The following is a 14,694-nucleotide window of genomic DNA, read 5'->3' as shown; positions in this document are numbered from 1 at the left end:
GCCCATGATCTGGATTCAAGACCATAACATCACTAGGACAAAAATGCAGTCACTGTAAATTTAAGTTTTTGCACAAAAAATCCTGTAGAGTTTCTTAAGGATATGGCATCAAAGGGCAATTTAGGTTTCCTTTTCTTGTGAGAGAATGTATTACCATTACATGTAGTACTAAAAAGTTTAAAGGTTAAAATATACCACATTATGTGTGTAAACTAATTTAATAATTATGTTATAAATAGACTGTAATGTAGACAGAATGTAATTCATTCCTTTGGTATCTTCTAAGTAAACAAAAGCTGAAAACAAGATTTGCATCTGCAAGCTATAAGCTGCAAAATGTCAATTTTAACATAAGACTTAGTCCGTTTCCAACAAAAATATATTATACATTCAATACAGTAGTCTGAAAAATAACAGCATTCCCTGTCAGTACAGTTTTGTCAGAGCTCTAAAAGTCACAGAAACCACATGCATAGATGTACATTTGGAATAAGCATGCACTCTAATAATCTAATACTTAAGTAGACAATTGTTGTAATTTAATGCCAAAAAGTCAAACATTGAATGTATTAGTTTGGTACTTATTGGACTCTGTTCGAGTCAATTAATTAACTGAAGTCAATGGGGATTTGCCAAAGGCAATGACTGAGTAAGGGCAATAGGATTTGGTCGCAGAAGCATATATAGTAAATGTTTGTGAGGTAGACATCAGTAAAATACAGCTAGAATTATCTGTATGAAGGACATAGAATGAATGTTAAAAGGATCATTAGTTTAAGATATTAATACTTTATCTGTAATAACAATACAGTAAGTTTATAAAATAATTAGAGCAAATTAAAATACTCAGATTCTTAAAATTACCTTTTAAAATATTATTGTTAATATTTACATTCATATAAGATATTCTTTGTGCAAATCATGGCAATTAAATGGGGAGGTAAGACAAATCTTGCTAAAAACAGTTGGCTGAAATTTGCCCTTATTTGTGTGTGCTATTCCAAGTGATGCATTTGACTATGACTTACTGCTTTCTGATGTATGTGTAATTTGGTGTGCTGCAAATCTTACTTGTGTTAAAAGTACATGTGAAGTATTGAAACTTAAACACACTTCTCATGTCTACTGAATTGTAATCAAATAAGCTGAAAGCAGGACTGGAGAATATTAAAGATTTTATATGATAACTTTTAAGTTATGTCACACAATCTGTTATGAAACTCACAAGCCATTGGCAAATAATGCACCCTTGTATTTGTCAACAGTTAACTGTATACAATACACGTTCACACTGACTGTGTAGAAAGTATCCCTTACTTCCCTTTCTGAGTAATGTTGACTTATAATGATAGTAGTACATGGTTATTGGTGACTTATGGTTATATTTAAGATAATCTTCCATTAACTAAACTGAGATCATTACAATGCAACATCTTATCAGAGTGACTTATAAAACATATATCTAACATTATGAATAATAACTGTGTTGCTTTTTTCCTCTAGAGAAAGCAAACAGTGTAGCTAATATTGACATCCACTTCCCAGGCACCTCTTATTGCATTTGAGCCAGTGTAACTTTGTTGACTTCAGTGGAGTAATGCCAAAAATTAATTTCTATATTTCACTGTGCATATTTGCTCATCATAAAATATTAATATGAGCATTCTTTGGACTTTATAGGCTATATGACTCCTTGCTTTCTCTATTCTGTGATTTTAAGTTTTAGGATGTATTGGTTCCCTTGCAAAAGAGTACAGCCAGTCCTCCACTTACGAACAAGTTACTAGATTGTAACTCGATCAGTTTGTAAGTCAGATTACATTCACTTACCTACGGCTGCACAGTTCATAAGTGCGGATTTCGTTCGTAACTCGGGGACCGGCTGTATAGGAGGTTGGTCGTAAATACGAACGGTCGTAAGTCGATGTGTTTGTAACTCAGGGACTGGCTGTATATAACTGATCTCTTTATGGTTATACGACATAAAGCTCTTTTATGTAGGATTATATGGAACTATTTGGAATGGTCATTCGAGTACTCATTTTGAACACCTGTATTAGACTCTCAGAGAAGGTTAAATTATAAACAAGGAATATGTTTTGTCTCTAAAAATTTGCTTTGTGCTTTTGGACGTATATATCATGAAGAATATTGTAAAAATAGAAGTGAGAAACAACTCTTTATGCCTAGAAGCTCTTGGAATGTCATGGATCTGTTTTCCTCATCCCTATAATATAGTCAGCAGAAATTCAGACACGTCCCACTTAACGAGTTTTTAGTCAGCTTTCTCAGGGCCAGGCATAGGGGTGGCAACTTCATTATTGCAATTTTTTTTACTCTTCTCCTCTTGCTTCTGGTAATGAAATGATATCCTGTTACATTATAGCAGTAAGCAAATTCCATTTCTGTTGATTGCCACATTTTTATATTGTTGATTAGTTTAGCTGAATTCTGATGTAAAGTGTAGTGGAAGAATTCCTGATCCATGGATACAGAAACGGAGTTAGGATGGATACGTTTGATTTGTTTTTGGATTCCATCTCCTTGATTCATATTTAGGGCTCAAGTGCTTTGCTACTTACACTCATTTCATACATTTTGATGGTTTTTTCCAGGAAGTACATTCTTGTTTTATGACAAAAGATGAATGTCAGGGGCAGCCTGGAGAACAGGGTAAGTAACTTCATTTGTAAGGAGTTTGGCCTCTGGCACAGGTGCCTCATTAATGTCACATGCCTCTTGAGCCTTATTTATTGGTGTAGAGTAATAGAACAGGAAGAAAAGAAATATACAGTGTTCATGGATGCTTGAAGGCATTAAATGGATTTCCTGTTAGAGACTATCCAGGAAATCAAATAATGTGAGGTGTTTAAAGAGATACAAGCAAAGAAACTACTTTTAGTATTTCTAGTTTAGAGCACACATATACATACCTGGTCAAATGAAAACAGCAAAGATGACATGCCCAAAATGTGGAGGTTCTGGATTCTAGACACGTGTGCATAAAGTTAGATGCTCAAATACCTGTCTTAGGTAGGTATCTACCATTGTAAGTAGTAAGCATGAAAATCAAGCACAAATTGTGCATTTGCACTCAGAAGTGAACATTTTGTCTGTTTTTTTCTTAAAGCCTTAATTCCTTGAATCACATGAGAATCTTAGCTTTTATTTTAATGAAAAAAATGGAGAAAAGTTTGAAAATGTGAACCTCAAAGACTCCCAAATCAGAAGAAAAAAGAAGAAATAAAAAGGCACATTAAAAAAACCCAGTGTATATATATTTTTATTTCGTTATTAATTAAAGCCAAACTCATGATTTTGTTTGGGGTGACTTTTGAATGCTTGGACTTGGCAATACTCAAGTGAAAAACCAGCAGTGGGGAATGATTCTTGATTAGATCCATTGTTCTCTGCTTCGTATCAGTTTATATAGTGAAAAAAATAGAAAGCACATTGTGGTTTTCTGTGAACTTACTGGGTTAAATTCAGAGGTGCTGTGTAAGTTACATGGTGATAAATAGGTCTAAGGGGGTCCAGGCTGGTATAATTTATATGCCGGGGGCTGGGAGAATTTTGTGAACTGCACCAACTTAGAGTAACTCACTTCTTCTTGTATACTGCCTTTGAATTGGCTCTTTATGTCCAAAGAGGAGGAACACATGGACTAAGATAAGAGCATGCCATAGAATGATGTGTTCTTTTCTAAACCATATAGCCAGGCAATGTACAGAAATAAACTGGGAACGTGAGTTTTATGCTTGGGTCTGTTAGCTGTTTGTCATTGAAGCCTTGACGTGTGTTCACAAAAACCCTGCGCAATTTCCTGCGTGGGAAGTCAGCTACAGTCATGTTGTGTGTCAGTCACTGAGCCTTTCCTGGGGGTTCTCACATTGTCAGCTGCTTGTGCCGCCACTTATTTGGGGGTGAGGGTAGAACAGCTTCCTGTTTGATAATGTGGTTGGGTCATTAAAACACCTATGGTTGATTCTGTTCTGTACACACCATATAATGAATGTCTGGATGCACAATTAATAGTTTACCTCTAGCTAACTAAGTTTGGGTTCTAACTTCCCTTCCATGAATGGAGATCCTGTGGGGATAGGTGCCATAGAGAAACTTTAGTAAGTAGATAGAGGACAGCTTTCAGGAAAACAATTACAGTCGATCTGTGTTACTGTTTGTATGGTATGTCTGCTCACTGAACTGGTTGATGTTTTTTATATATTTCCCCTTCGTCCACCAGAAACCCTTTTGGTGTGTGGAAGGGATGAGGAAGTTTTGACAAGTCTTTGTTGGCAGCCAGAAAATCTTTCCTCCATCTGCTTCTCCCAGTTACTTCTCCCGCATTTCATCTATTACCCAGTTGAGGTAGAAACTGTGTCTTCTCTTTGTTTGGACACTAACGTATGCAACAGAACTCGGAGCTAGGAGTGCCAGACTAATAATAACACCACCACCATTCTGTGTTATGTCCAAATTGTTGTTTTTTTTAAGCATAGATGTGCCACGCATACTTCCTTCGGTAGCTTGTGAAATTCAGAGATGTCTTCACTGGCTGACCTAAAGCTTTTGCTGCCCCCTCCCATGTGCGTGGGAATGAATGAGCTTCCTGTATAGTAGTAATGGAGCTATATACCAACTGCCTGCAATGTTAGTAGTGGCTTTTAAGGTGGCATGTCTGGCAGGACTATGGTCTGCATAACAACATTCATGGCCTCTGGTCGCCAGTGGAGCTATGTTGGGGTAGGGAAGGCTGGGGGAGGGGTACTTCCCTAACAGATATAGGAGGTCAAGTATCAGAGGGGTAGCTGTGTTAGTCTATAAGGTGCCATCGGACTCCACGCCGCTTTTGCAGATTCAGATTAACAGAAGTGTTGGAGCATAAACTTTCGTGGGCAAAGACGAAGTGGGTCTTTGCCCACGGAAGCTTATGCGCCAACACTTCTGTTAGTCTATAAGGTGCCACAGGACTCCGCGCCGCTTTTGAAGATTTAGGAGGAACAACTTTCCAGTGTGGGCCCACCAAGCCAGTGGAAGAATTGTACCTTTCATAGACATTGCCTCTTTCTGTCCCCACTTGTCCACCATAGAATTTTTGTTTTTTAGAGTGGGCAGCACTACCTAATATTGGTCTCTGACCTCTAATTATTTTTTTATAATTTGGGTAGAAATACTGGCACATTTACAAGTGAATACATTTCAAAGAGTAGAGTGACTGTAACGTGAAGAGTAGGGTAACTAATGTGACATCTTACTTCAAAATAAATTGGATCTTTCTGACACTGCGTGAGAGTAAAGTTAATAGCAAGGGCTGAATTTATTGACTAGTGTTATCTTGGATCACAAAAACAGAAGCTTGGAATGCACTTTGAACCAAGTTTGTTGTTTCAGCTAAAAATAAATTTGTACGACAATATAAGATAGTGTAACGTGATTTTTCTTTTGTAGCAATACTATAGGAACAGTTGCATTGCCAGATGGAACCTGATTGAGATTTTACTATGTTTGCTTACTGAACGTGCCTCGGCTTGGATAGCGAAACTATGTTGGTCCATTTCAGTCTTTCCATATAATTCAACAAGTGCAGTTTATACCAGGTTGTTGTGTCCGGGGTTTTGTTTACACTTAGAAGTTTAAAGCGCAGCTGCAGGAGCACTTTAAACGGAAAGTGTGCCCATGGCACGAATGCTGAGAGAAAGCTCTCCCAGTGCTGTATGTAAATCCCCTCCATGAGGGGAGTAGCTGCCTGGTGCTTTACAGGGTTGTAACTTGCTCTGTGTGTGGTGTGTGTGTGTGTTTTCACACCCCCGAGCCAGAAAGTTACAGTGCTGTGAAGTGCCAGTGTAGACATAGCCTAGGTTTCGAATACTATTTAAGGGAATACTTAGTTTATTTAAAACCCTGCCCCCCTTTTCAGTCACATACAACTATTGAAAGTATTTCTAGTCAAAATATGTATGGTTGGGATGGTAGGGAGGTAGGGATGTAAAGTCTCGTTTAATCAATTAACTGGTTATATCTTAGGTTTCACCAATGAAGCAGGATGGGGAGAGGACCACTCCAGCTTGGTTGGAGCATCTCCCAGTCCATGGGGCTGCCACGGCATGGAGCCACTGCTGGCTCCTCAGCTCCAGATGCTGCCTCCATGCGGGGCTCCTGGCTCCCACCCTGCACTGCATTGCAGTGGGCCAGGTGGGGCTGCCCCCGAGCAACAGTTAACTGTTACCCGGTAAGAGTGATGCTTATCAGGTAACTGGTTAATTGGTTCACATCCCTACTGGAAGGCTATGGCAATGGTCCCCAACCTTTCGGGGCTGCCACGTGCCCAGGAGCGGGGCCGCGCATCCGGGAGCGGGGGCCGCGCATGAGCCAGGGGCAGGGGCTGTGCATGTGCTGTGCACCTGGGGGCTGCGCATGTGCTGTGCGCCCGGGGGCAGAGGCCGCACATGCGCTGGCTGTCCGGGGCCTGGGGAGCAAGAATGGCTTGGGTCAGCCAAGGTCAGTAGGCGGGCGGACATAAATGCCCCGGCAGGCAGCATGGCACCCGCGGGCACCGCGTTGGGGGCCCCCTAGGCTATGGTATTAGCAAAGGTGAGAAATTTGTTCCTGTTCAATTGTCGTGTTTTTCAAATGCCAGTTTCCACTGAGTCATCTCTTGAGTTCAGTATGAGGGCACTGCCAGTTGTCAAGTATTCTACATTGGCCAATTGGCTAGGGAACTTGTTTTGCAGGTCTTGACGAGAGGGCTGTTGCAAGCCGTATTTTGTAATGGTGGAAAGTGTTTCTCTGAAAAGACTGTATCTCAAAGCAAAATGCATTAAGGGAAGTGACTGTTTATCTTATTCTATATTGAAAAACAAAACCATATTCCTTCTGCTAATGAGATGTTTCCATCTGCGGGACCAGCATGTGTTTCAAGGGACTTTACCATCTAGCTTTTTCATTAGTCAAGCACACATCTGATAGATTTGTCATTTCTCCATGTATAGCCAACCAAAAGAGCAGCTGTTCTGTCATCTTTACTATGCAGTGATTATTATTTGTATTATGACAGTGCCTGGAGACCCTGGATAGCCTCAGAATTCCAGTCTTCTAAGGATTAAAGAGAAAAGGGTCCCTCTTCTGAAGACCAAACAATCTGATCACTCTACTGAAGGGTTTTCTTAAAAAAAAAAAAGGGCATTTAAATAGGCTAGCTCTATGCAGATCTCTAGGTCTTAGATTTATATCTTATTTATAAAAAGAAAAAAGTTACAAATGTCAAAGGTGCCTGCTTGCCATTTACCTAGCTGTAATCAATTGGAAAGTTTCTCATAGGCATCAGTTAGAAGTAGGGCTTGAAGAGAGATTTGAACATGGGGCAGTGACTTTTCAGAATAATTTTCTGAGGCTATTTCTTGCATGAGGGGCAGCATAGAAAAAAGTGAAATTGTGTGTGGGACAAGTGAACAAATTGAAACTGAAGCTGCTTTCATTGTGCTGCTTCACAAGTGGATACATAGGAAGAAAGAAGTTAAGTTGTAAAGACTTGCCTACGATCTGATGAGGATGTGGGGGTGGGGGAAAACAATGTGGTCAGAATGATTATCTTAGCAGTGTTTTGAATGGAACTGAAGGGAGTGAGTTGGGTGTTAGGGAGGGTTAAATGGAGATTTCGGTAGACAGATTTTAGTAGTGGAAGATAGCAGATGATGGGTTTCTGAATAGTGGTTGTTTGGACAGGAGGAAAATGATGTAGTTTGGAGACCTTTCGGGGAGGTGGGTGGGGACACAGCAAAATTTGGATATGGCCTAGATGTGTGGGTCAAGAGGAAGGTTGGAGTCAGAACATCCAGATTGTGTTCTGTGTGGCAGGGAGGATGCATAATGTTGCCAACAACAATGGAGCGTGGGCAAATGAGGAATTAAACTTATGTCTGAAATGAAACTTGAAACCACACATTTCAGGAGGTGTCGTCACAAAGGGAATCCCAAGATGCTTTATGCTGTGATTGTAGAGCTGAATATCTTTTTGTTTTTGTTTTGTTTTTCTTTAAATAAGTGACATTATTAGGTGCTGGAGAAAAAAGAAGCAGCACCAGAACCATGCACAAAAAGGATACTGTTACAAGAATAGTTTCAATTGAGAACGGGATCTTAGATCTTGTGCAGCATGAAATGATTTGCTAATGTGAGTGCTCCACTAAGCAGAATTAACTTTTTATACGTTACTTCTGAATGTTTTCAGCTCTACTTGGGGAAAAAATACAGGCTTGTTTTCAGTTGGAAGACAAGAAATATGGTAGGTACCCTTATATTCAAGATAAGGATTACTTTTGTAGGTTTACAAACTGAACGTATTGCTCTTTGGGTTGTTAGACATAACCTTTTGGCTAAGATCAAGTATATCTCATTGTGCCAACAGAGTGAACATTCTTGATCTAGGTCAGTGCTACTGAACTTCGGAAGCCCTGGGGGCCACAATGATACTCACAGCCGAGGGCCGCAACTTAAGCATGGTAGCATATACATGCAAATAGCTTCTTTCACACTGGCGGGCATGAATATAAAGATTAAGACAAGACTACATAATACACAGGCCCTATTTGTCAGTTCTGCTGATATTAATAAAATGCAATATTTACCTGATTTCTACGCATATTACAGCACTTTTAATGAACAATGACAGTCCAGGAATTTAACTACTAAAATGCATATCAACAGAAGATCATTATATTGACTAGTTTTTTGTTTTGGCTCCCACCCGCTGGCTGTGTGTTGAGCCCCGTATAAACCCAAACCGCACCACAGGCCGCAAACAAATGGTCTGCGGGCTGCATGTTGAATAACCCTGATCTAGGTCGTCATAGGTATGTTGGTAGTCTTGGTAACTCATCTTTATATACTCTGAGCACAGAATTTTCTGAGACTTGGTCAATCTGCATATGAGTCTTCCTGCACTAATGCTGATATGTGACTTATGGTAGCACTTGGGAGGTGCACTACTATCCTGTGCCCCCCCATCACCAGCTCTTCCCTGCCCTTCTGGATGGCCATTATTGCACCCCTCTTCCTACTGCAGGCACCAGCCACCTCTTCTAATGTTTGAACAGCTGTTACCTGTTGCACAATGCTTGATTTAACAGCCTTAGGCTGTAGTTGGTCAATAAAATAAGAGCAAATAAAAAAAGTGCTTCCTATCAGCCATATCTCAATGAGCAACTTGTATGTCAACAGTAAAGTCACTGCTGTTTTCATATTTATGAGGACTCTACATGTGGTGTGTTAAAATTCAGGAAATGTCACAGTGGATCTTAATGGAATCTTCAGCCATAAAAGTCATCCAGACTGTTCTCTAGTCCTCCACCGTTGCATCCTCATGCTGGCCCCAAATTCTGGATTCTTTCAGCACAAAAATAGGGACTGTCCCTCCCGTGAGTGTGAGAGGTAGTAGCTGACTTAAGTTGACTTTTTACTAACCACTCTTGTGCTGTATCTGGCATAATTTAATACTGCCTTTGTTTAGAGTTTGATTCTGATCCTAGAGACTCCAATAGAAGGGGGTATTTTTGCTTTGTTTTGTAACTCAAAGGAAATAGGTTGTGTCCTTCATGTTTGTGGACCTTCAGTTCATTGTATCCACTGGCCTGGTGGTGTATGTCCCCCACCATCATGTTCGCTGATCTCTATCAGCTTTTTTGTGCAAACGCTCCATAAATGTTGTTCAGCTATTTACCTGTTCATTCACCTTCCTATCCACCCACTCACTGGCACGCACAAATCCACAAAATGTCAAAAGTCATGGACATTAAAGAAAGCTCATGGGGAAATAGTGGTCTCTGACTCCTAAGAGCTGTATGCAGAGTTGTAGCTGTGTTGGTATGAGGATATTAGAGAGCAAGGTGGGTGAGCTGTAAACTTGAAGCTTGTCTGTCTTACCAACAGAAGTTGGTCCAATAACAGATATTACCTCACTCGTTGTGCAGAGCTGACGGATACAAAGATTTAGTATAGTTAGGTTAAAATCAACGCCCTGTCAAAGTCCAGTAAGATCGTAATTTGGAGTTAATACCAACCCATAACTCACCTTGCTGTATGCAGGTACTTGGGCTAGAGCAGTTTAGACAGACTATCAAATCAATCTCTGTGAGGACTTCCCTGATGTCTGCTTGTTGTGTGCAGGGTCCTTGAGGTGCAAAAGGTGAGCTAAAGGAAGAGTGTCAGCTATAAATTCCCATTTTTAATGTCCAGTTTAAGGTTATTCCTAAACTATTTTAACTATGATTTCCATGTTTACATGTATTTGCTTTTTCACTGCTGGAAGTTAGAGAGTTGAATGTTTGAAGTGCATATTATTTACTTCATATTTTGAATGCTGATAATGCAGATATGTTTTCAAAGGAAAGGAATATGCTTTTATTTTTTTTAAAGTATTATCTGACTGCATTTGCAACTTAGAGCCAGTATGGGTGCCTGATACAGTCCAGTATAGTAAAAATGGTTTGAATATTGTGTGCATAAGGTACTGTTTGAAAGATATTTTTCCTACATCAAATAATTTGACTGGTATGGGTGAGATTTCCTTCTGGAGTAAGTGGGCACAATTTCATTTGCTTCTGATTATGACAGTAGAGAATTTGGCTCTATAGCTGCATCTAGGGTTGCCAAGTGTCTGGTTTTGAACTGGACAGTCCAGTATTTGAGCGCTCTGTTCAGGAAACAAATTGAGAAAATATAAATGTCCAGTATTTTATAAATAAGATGTAATGTAGATTGTGATGTAATGTCAAGTGTGTTGGGTATTTTTGTTGAAACCATTTGGCAACCCTATCTGCATCCGAAGCCTCCAAAGGGTGAAAAGAAAGTGAGCCTTTAAACTTTTAAAATTGTTAAATTTATAAATCACACTGTGGTTGTAGTGTAAAACCATTCTCTCCCAAATTGACAGTGTTAATGCCATCTCTCAGTCTGATGAAAACTTTTATGGTTGGCTGCCCAATCAGTGCCATTATAATGAGAATTCAGTAAGATGCTATCAGTGCTCCACCCTCTCATCGTTATTACATTAGGATGGTAAATCATGTTAACAGGCAAAGCGGTCATGGTTGATTCAGAATTTGTCACTGTACAGTCTGTTCCAGCTTTGATTCATGAAAGTCTAAGAATTTGATTCTTCTCATGTGATTTCACACAGAACACCTGGAATTGCTGCTTGTGTACCTGAAGCTCCATGATGTTTGAAGTGTTAGGTAAAAAGAAACACATTCTGCAATCCTTAATGGAGCAAAACTCAGCCCAAAATAAGGGGCAGGGGGACATGACCAAAACGGTTAAATAAATACTCTGGCCTGCGCTTAAATAAAACATATTTGATGTTAGTTTCTGGTGCCTGTGGCATAATTTATTTGTTTGATTAGGCTCTATTGAGCATATGGCTGCGGATTTTTTTTGCTATTCCATGAAGTGTTCTAACAGGTTTATATTTTTGCTGACTTGGCCAGTTCATTTGTGCTTATCATAATAACTAAACAGAAGATACATGCCTGGGTGCTGGCTGGCTCAGATTTAGTTAGACATAGAACATGCATTGTAACTCATTTAAAATCCATTAATCAAATGGAGATACATTACAGGTGGCAGCGGTTGCTATGCAGAGCAGTGATAATGGTTGTATTTGCTGGCAGTGTTGAAATAGAAAGAAATGGTGTAGATACATGATTGTGTTAGTATTTGTATAATCCTATATGTGGACAACATTTTATCAGTTATATTTCCTTTCCCCATAAATGATCTTAGCAGGAACATTCAGATCTGTTAAACTGCTCTGCACAATGGATAGGAAATGGTTATGTTTGTGCAAGTTATGCAGCTCTACTTAAAAGGGTAAGGAACTGTGTGGGTAATATAACCAAAGGGATCTCTGATCTTTTTCACAGCAGTGATCTAGTTGTGGATAACACCACAAGATGTAAGAGTTAGCCAGGTCATTCAGAAACATCTGTAGCCACAATCTGTTTACCTTTTTGAGATGACTACATTTTGATATTCAGTGCTGTCTGAATAGCCTGCATCAAGATGTCACTGGGAGTTGTTGGATTGGACAGTGTTTATATATAAACACATAAATGTTGAAGTTACACATCAACAGTTTTATTTCCTCCTTATATTTCTTGCACTCTCAGTAAAAGGAATACCCTAGGCCTCTAGAAAGCTGCTGTATGACAGTTTCAGTTTCTCCAATTTGCCAACTGTTGCAGTCTTTCTCTTGGCAGTGTTATTGTTGTTTTAAATAATCTGTCTGAGGCAACTTCAAGTCCTTATCCAGCCAGCCAGCAAGTTGTTTTCAACACAGCTTATTAAATGTGACTTACCTTAAAGTATCATAATAGCTATAAGGAGTAAACTGGGCTATTGGTATTAATCTGCTCTGCAAATGGAAATAAGAGATGGGAGAGGTAGACCATGGAGTGAGTGGTAAGAGGGAGAGCGACAGAAGAAGCAAGATAAAGGGAGAAAGCAGTGTGAGAATAGAGAGCATAGCACCATTTGTGATAAATGTAGGGGCTGGCATTTTTGGAGCACTTTTGATCTGTTGTGTTAAGGATTGATAATGACAATAGTCTGAGATCCAAAACAAGCTGCAGATGGTAGGATAAATGCCACCTTCTTAAACTGATAGACCAGTGATAATTTTAATATTTCATATCTTCTTCCTTGTCAGGCGTTATGTCAGATATTATGTACCATAAGAGAGTTAAGACATGCTTTTCCCATTCTCTGTGTGTGTGTGTGTGTGTGTCCGTCCGTCCGTCCGTCCGTCCTTGCAAAGTCTTCCTTCAAGGCACCAGACAAGTATTACTCAAATTTTGAGACATTTGGCTTTGTGAAACTGTCATCATTCAAGAACCAACCGTGTCCTGTAAATGAAATATGAACAAACCTATTAACATCCTGTTTTATATATGACTACAATTGGCTTTGCTCAAAAGTGACATTATCGCTGTCTAGTTTTTAGCACTGAGGATGTGGCAGATTTATTTGGAAGCACTTTATTTTACTGCATCTGTAAAACTCCAGGGAATGCTGGATAGGATATGAGGTGTTCTTTTCTGGTTATGCATTAGCAATGTGGCACTTGCTGATGTGTCGTTTTACTTTGAGAAGGAATTGCAAAATTTTGGCCCAATGCCCGGTCTAGCTCCAGATGGTCAGAAAAGATTTTGTACTAAAATCAGAAAGTATATTGGACTTTCAGACTGTATCTGTCCACTTTTCTCCTCTTCTGTCCGGTGCGGAGTTATTTTTCTGTTAATTATGTGAAAAATATTTGCCTCAATTCTTTGCCTTGACTGCTTAGAAGTGCACTGGCTCAAAACCGTAGCAGGATTAGTGTGTAAGGCCTACTTCTTTTCAATTTTTTTTTTTGTTAGGATATGGTCTCTGTTAACAGGGCCATCTTGGATGGAATATTTCTGTGTCTTCAGCTAAGTGGATGATACCCAGGTACTCAAAAGTATTTAGGCACTTACCTCCCACGAGGATGTGAGATTTAGGCTTTGTCTACACGAAGGATGTAAAATCCTGTTTAATTGGTTAATCGGTTAAATGTGATGTTTAACTGGTAAACTGATTTAAGGGGGCATGGGCAGAGGGGCTGCTTCAGCTCTGCTGGGCTGGAGTGGCTTGCGGAGGTGGGGCTGGAGCGGCCTCCCTCATGGCAGGCAGGGGTTGCTTCAGCTGGGCTCGTCTGCAGTGGATCTGGGTGTGTCACAGGCCGGGGGTGCTCCAGTCATGTGGAGCAGTCCTTGCATGTGGTATGTCCGGGCCCGCTTTGGGGCTGCAGCAGCCCCTTGCCCGTGAAAGGAGGTGTTCCTCCTCTCACTGGTTAACAGTTAACTGGAACTGGTAAGCATCACCTAGTTTACCTTTCACATCCCCACTCTACAGCAGCGTGTTCATGACCTGAGCCCTGGGAGAGGGGAGTAATTAACAGAGTGCTCCCAGCGCTGTAGCCTGGTTCACACTGGCTCTTGACAGCGGTGTAATTTGCTGCACCTGGGGCGTGTGTGTGTGTGTGTGTGTGTGTGTGTGTGCGTGTGCATGCGCGAGGGAGTGTTTTTTCCCACCCCTAAGCCAGAAAGTTTTAGCACTGTGAAGTGCCAGTGTAGACTTGTCTTTAGTTGCATGGTGTGAGGTAAAATTGCATGATGTGAGGTAAAGGTGTTTCTCTCAACATTGTATTAGAGAGAGGTGAAAGTGCATATAAGATATTGAGAATAATTATGTTTAAAGATTTCAGGATGTATGTGTTGAGAAATAATGTTTTTCCACCCACAATCAAACTTTTTTTTCCTTAAGTAGGGTGGGGCAGAAAGAGATTTTTTTTCACCAGGAAATTTGAGATTATGTTTAGAATGTATGCGGAGATTTATTTTTTAATTTGGTCTGAATATTGAAATTAAACTCTGTATTTAAATATTGGGTTCTCATACACTGTGTTCCATAGCAAGGCTATTCTGACCATTTACTAATGTAGGAAATTTGAAGATAATTAACCAGTTGTTCTATTTGCCTTACACTTCTGTACCCTGATTACATGTGGTGTTAATGTGAACACAGACAGATCTTCATGTACCCTTTTTTCTTTAGATAACACTGGTTGACAGACAAAACAGTTCAATGAAAATTTCAGTAATATATCTTCTGTATGATTTT

The 14,694-nt window shown here is 39.9% G+C and overlaps 1 protein-coding gene across 4 annotated transcripts in view; it reads left to right on the top strand.

Moving 5' to 3' along the window:
• The window catches only part of FNDC3B (fibronectin type III domain containing 3B), a 392,858-nt gene that overhangs the window by 4,443 nt on the left and 373,721 nt on the right, over positions 1–14,694 (top strand). Inside the window, exon 1 of one of the 4 annotated variants that reach the window (XM_075937959.2) lies at positions 2,616–2,673. The exons of 2 other annotated variants lie outside the window; for them this stretch is intronic. The gene's annotated coding sequence lies outside the window, so the exon portion shown is untranslated. Of the gene's footprint in view, positions 1–2,615; positions 2,674–8,340; positions 10,181–14,694 lie in introns of those variants that run through there. One more of the 4 variants, XM_075937957.2, reaches the window with a different exon arrangement.

This window comes from Pelodiscus sinensis, chromosome 10 (assembly GCF_052426305.1).
Source record: "Pelodiscus sinensis isolate ZL-2025 chromosome 10, ASM5242630v1, whole genome shotgun sequence".
NCBI classification, from domain to species: domain Eukaryota; kingdom Metazoa; phylum Chordata; order Testudines; family Trionychidae; genus Pelodiscus; species Pelodiscus sinensis.
Note: the sequence above shows the minus strand (reverse complement) of the source record. Positions and strands in the feature narration are given on the sequence as shown.